The sequence below is a fragment of the Drosophila guanche genome, unplaced genomic scaffold (genome assembly GCF_900245975.1).
Source record: "Drosophila guanche unplaced genomic scaffold, DGUA_6, whole genome shotgun sequence".
NCBI classification, from domain to species: Eukaryota; Metazoa; Arthropoda; class Insecta; order Diptera; family Drosophilidae; genus Drosophila; species Drosophila guanche.
The window spans coordinates 10141639-10146984 of record NW_022995744.1 but is presented as its reverse complement, the minus strand read 5'-3'; positions in this window follow the sequence as shown (position 1 = coordinate 10146984).

Sequence of the window (5346 nt, the reverse complement as noted above, 5' to 3'; positions counted from 1 at the left end):
CGAAGGCTACACGCGAGTGCAGTGTAAAGCAAAGGCAAGCGCAAAAGCAAAGGCAAACACAGACCGATGATGGTTCGTTCGCTCGGCTGCTGTCGGTCGTCGTGTCGACCAAAAGCCGGCAAAACAAAATGTAAATAACGGTTGTATGCATTGTGTGGGTATGATGGAGCGCGGGCGGGGCGGGGAGGGTAGTGCCAGAACAGCCGGCTTTTGGTTGAGCTTTGGCAGATTTTACGCTTTCGCTAGTACCGAAAAGCGACTAAGCGCCAAACGAATGGGCATACCATCAGCATCGTTCCAGCTCCCGCGCCTGCTCCCCCTCCCACAGCTCACTCGTTCTGTTTGCTTTGCGGCTTTTTGGGGTTGTTGGAGAACATGTCTGTGCATGTCCGTTCATGTCTGTACGTGTCTGTGCGCGTTTGTTTGTATACACTTCGGCTTTGGCCTGCAATTGGCGGGAAACTTTTGTGGAACGCATTGGCATTGTAGCAACATACAATGTGTTTTAGATGAAAAATTATTATTAAAGCCAACAAGAACAAAAACAGACTTTCATTAACTTATTAATTGCCTAATAAATATTATAATTTTTGTGTATTTATCACCCATTCTTTGCACTAAATTGAATTCATTTCATGTCTTGGCAACATGTTGCCTGGCCAAATGTTGCCAGCGAGCATTGCTCATGCGCCGTGCCATACCCATTTCTTTGTTGTTTTTCTTTGGGGCCTCCCCCCCTGCCAGTGTGCCCCATGCCAACGCTTATGGCCAATCCATTGCCTATCCCAACCAACAAGAGCGACCGCCTAACGCTACCCAAAGTGACAACCTTTCAGTTTTATCGCCTCTACATGGGTGTGTGGATTGTAAGTGTGTTCGCCTGTGTGTGTGTGTGTTTAAATAATGTAACAGTAAATTAGCGTGTTTGACACACTGGGGGCGTGGCCAACGGTGCGTGCCAGGAGCAAACTCAATCAAGTTAATATTTGTAATTTCAAGATGAGCAAAAGATAAAAGAGAAGAAACTCTGTTGCCAGGCTGACCTCGAAAAAGATTCACTTTTAATGATCCACTGCTGGAATTTGAGCTTTGAAGATTATCCAGGATGGAGTTGAGTGAAGTTTGCCAAGAGTCTGAAGGGGAATTCATTTAAAATTAAAGTTTAAACTTAAAATTCCTATTAGGATTAATAGAAATTAAGTTCCACAGCAACAATTGCCACGGAAATGATAAAAACACTTCAAAGGAATAGTCTCAGTCTTTTCAGGAATTAAATATTTGCTTTCTGCTGTTTAATCATTCACACTAATAATTACCAGTCAATAATCCATTACCCATTACCCATCCATTACCCATTACAACATTCTGCGTTTCATTAAATCATAAAACACGAAAAATGCACCTTCATTAAGAGTGATTATAAGCGCATTCATTTGATTGAATCAAATTAGTTTTGCTTCATCAAATTGGGCGGAAAATATGTACAATATGTTTTCTATGACCGTCCCTGGCCAATTACAAGTTACAACAACAATGAGCATCCGCTGTGTTTTGCCCCACTAAAAATATACTCAACCAAAACAGAGGCAAAGCCAATAAAAAAAAAAAAAACAAATTATAAAGTCTGAAAGTCCAGAGATAAATGTACTCATTAGGCAAGTTATTATAACAATATTTTTGATAGCTAAAATTATTAAGGGAAACAATATTAAAATAAAATTCTTAGAATAATTCATTTCCAGGTATTTCCAACAGAATATATTCTACCCTTCAGTACCCCGATCTTAGCCTGCACAAAAAAGGAAATATCGCTGCCGACAAACAGCAAAAAAAAGCGAAAGAAAAATAAACAAGCGAACGCACTGGACTGTGCTTTAGAACAATAGGAAATTATTGCTATAGGAAGCAGCGCCGCAGCAGATCAGTTGGGGCGGAGGGGAATTATTTTTGAGCACTCGTTGCTCACCCCGCCGAGGGGCGGGGCAGATCTCTTTTGGAGGAAATACGGTAAGGCAAGCGCCAGCAAAGGGCACACGATGATACGACGCTCGGCCAGAGTTCGACTGGCTCTCGGCCATCCACGAGTGATCACAGACTTTTCGCACCTGTACGTGTATTTTTTGGTTCATTGCCAAATAGTCTGAAGACAGCAGCAGCGACTGACTATGCAGATGTACAGACAGTGTACAGTGTACAGTGCGTTTCGCTAGTTTAAGGATACAAAATCTTTGCTGAAAACAAAACTCTGCTGGAGATTTACTTTCCTTTTTGAAATATTTACTCCTTCTGTTAACTTTTCATTTATAAATCCTATTGGCAGTCTTAACATCATGAAACCCACTGTATTTATGTAGAACTATCTGCTTGATGGGGAGTCTTCATTGGCGTTCAATTTTTATGCACATTCCCAGGAATTAATTTAGTTGGCTTTATTTTATATATTCACATAAATATCTCACTTTTGTTTCCCCTCCTTTGCCTCGTTTGGTCCTAAGAGACACAGAGAATGTTGGGAACTAAAAGACAAAGTACAAAGTACAAAGCAAACAGGGGAAAACATATTCCAATGGAGTGAAATGTTACCCACTTTATGTGCAGTTCTGATCCTCAATTCTTCTACCAATTATAATTGCAGCTAAACACCCTCGCTGCCAGCCACTCGAACACAATAAATCTGTCCTTTGTTTGCATCAATTAATGCATTCGAAAGCAACAGAAAGCCAAGCTTTGCCTTCCCTTTTGGGGCTCTCTCTCTCTCACTCTCTCTCACTCTCTCTCTCTCTCTTCCCGATACTCTCTCCGGGAATTGCCGCTTTTTGTTGCTGTTCTTGGGAGGAATTCTGTTTTCAGACGCCACGAAATATGCGCACAATTTTCAAGGCTTAATTTGTGGGGCCGTAAATAATACTCGGGGATGATGTATGGATGCATAGCTGGAATATTTGTGAAGTTACTCAATGCCTCAATTAACAGATTTTTGAACTGTTTCAATGTTTGTTTAAGTGAAAGACTTAAGAGATTTCTTCTGGCACAAACTAAGCGGCTAAAGTTGTTCCTTGATTAGTTGAAGATTGACTTCTCCCCTGCCTGACTGCCCAACGTGATGAATGCATTTCCCTGTAGCTTTGAAACGAGCCCATCAAAGTGAACGCCAGGAAATATCACTTACCAAAGTCATTCGAAATAATTGCATAATGAATGGGCAGCACCCAGCTCTCTCGCTCCCTCGGGTCTGCCAGCCGTAGCTGGAGCTGCGTGTGGGGTTAATCAGTCCGATTAATCTACGCAAAAGGCAAGTGCAAGTGTTTTCCGCCTCCCCTGATCCATGGAGTAGCGGAAACACGCCAAGGAGCAAGGAGCAAGGAGCGAGGAGCTACCACCCCTGGCAGCAGGCAGTGCCCTGTTGATGATAATGTTAATTTGGCACATAAGTTGCACGTGTAGCAAGAGTGTGGAACTGTGGGTCGAGGGTCGGCTCCGGCAATTCATTTACTTTGGCATGGACATGCGAGCGAGTGCGCCCGCTGAGACGATCCGACCACAGAGTCGATCCAGGGGGTGTCCGCCCTTGCTGGTTGCTGGTTGCGGGCATTGTCATATGGCAAAGTCCTTTGCGGATGACAATGTGAAAGCCGCATTTAATTGGCATTGGGAATTTTACGTAGCAGGGAAAAACGAATGCGAATGGAATGGGACAAACAAACAGAGGAATGACAATGACAACGACTTCAGTGCGGGCTCCAGTGCTGTCCCTGCCCTGCCCTGCCAGGTCCTCCTCCTGCCCTGCAGCGCTAGTCACAGTTGGAGACTTTTGATTGACATGTTCTAAATATCTACATGTACAGCGCAAGTGCAGTGCGTTTCGCAACCATAAAGCCAGTCGCCAAAGAGTCAAAGTTTAGCTCGCAAAAATGTCGCCATGGAAATGCTTTTTATTGGCAAATATTTTCTAGTCTCAGCTTTGTGTTCGCCCACACCTGCCTTACACTTTTGTTACCCACTGCATGCATTCGTTTACACTGCCTTTTCCCCTGCTGTATAAATGAAACAAAACTTTTTGCCGAGTCAACGCAAAAAAACCTTCCAAACGGAAGTGCAAATCGCGAGTCTTATTAAAAGTTTATTTTTGAAACATTAAGCGAAATAATGCAAATAAATCGGAATAGTGCAAATCTGCATATAGATTTCACAGGTGACTGCGCAAAATTTACATTTCATTTTGCCAGTCACACAAAATGTTGAAGTAAATTTTGTCCTCTGCCGGAAATGACGGCCATAAAAGCAAGGAGGGTGAGGGTGAGGGGTGTGCACGTACGTGTAGCTAAACAACCGTAAAACCACCCCACACCGCACCCTCGCAGGCACACGCACGCGGCACAGCAAAGACAATTAGTGTAAGGACAAACGCGCATTTGCCTTTCCCCCTGCTGCTGCTTCGTGACTTTTGGCGCTTCCTTTGGATATGTGCGGCGGCTTCCCTGAAGTACCTTTCGGCATGCCCTTGCAGAGGGTATAGCGATTTCGTGGGCAGGTGCTTGCAGGGAAGAGAAAACGAAGATCTGTTGCCCCAGCTATGCCTGAGTTGTGAGCCAAAATTAAACCACATTCAAGTGCTAATATTTCCTCCAAAGTGTACTCCAATCTTCGACGTTCCCCAAGCGTATCCTTCCTTACATTTCTACAATTTCACACATGAACATTTCTTTATTTGCACAGCCCGAAATAGGGTGCGGCAGCGGCCATAAAGCGAAATTAAATATACAAAAAAAACACACACAGGCAAAAATGACTTACATTTGAAATGCTAAAAGCTGGAGCCAAAGTCTTTGACTTGAGATTTAATTTTCGAGCCGGAGAAGTCTTCAGCAAATGCTTCCCCCACTGGAATTGAGTTTATGCCCGAGACCTAATTAAATGCCGAGCTTGTGGCAAGGTGGTTTGCCGAGCATGTGTGGCGGGGATGCTTTAAAAATGCGATTAAGGGATTGTGCATCCAAAATGGAGGACTGCTTGCCACATTCGCACTCCTATGCTGAACAAATAATCAGAAAAAAGAACTGTAAGTGGAACACTACGAGGCAAAAGCTGGGCAATTTCTTGACTTGAGTTGAGCTCTTCCCTTTGGCTAAGTTACAGTATCAATTAGCCAGCTGGTTCATATATTACTCCATGGAGTGCCGCAGCAGCACTCACTGCCCGAACACACGCCATTGCCACATCGTACAAATTGTACCACAAAGTGGGCCGACATTTTCGATGAATGTAAGGGAAGAGCTCGTGGCTTTAAGAGCCAAATGCCCTCCAATCGAATTAGTGAAATTAATTTTTGATGATATTGAAATTAGT